Below are 258 nucleotides of genomic sequence, written 5' to 3' on the forward strand. Positions count from 1 at the left end.
GAAGTCGGTGGCGGCGGTGACGACCGGGTCGACCGCCGTCCGGTGACTCGTGATGCTCTCCGAGCCCTTGAGGACAAGGTCCTTCGTAATCAGAGCTCCGCTGAGCGTCATGCTGAAGTAGCATATCGCTGCGCGGACGCTCTTGACGATTTAAAGCACTTCGTGCGCCGGCTGCCTCACCTTGAGGACCACCGCTCTAGGTCGGAGCGACTCCTAGCCGTGGGGCAGGCGAATGCATCGCTGCAGGCAACGGTGGAG

The sequence above is a fragment of the Plasmopara halstedii genome (assembly GCF_900000015.1).
Source record: "Plasmopara halstedii genome assembly, contig: Scaffold_614, whole genome shotgun sequence".
NCBI classification, from domain to species: Eukaryota; Oomycota; class Peronosporomycetes; order Peronosporales; family Peronosporaceae; genus Plasmopara; species Plasmopara halstedii.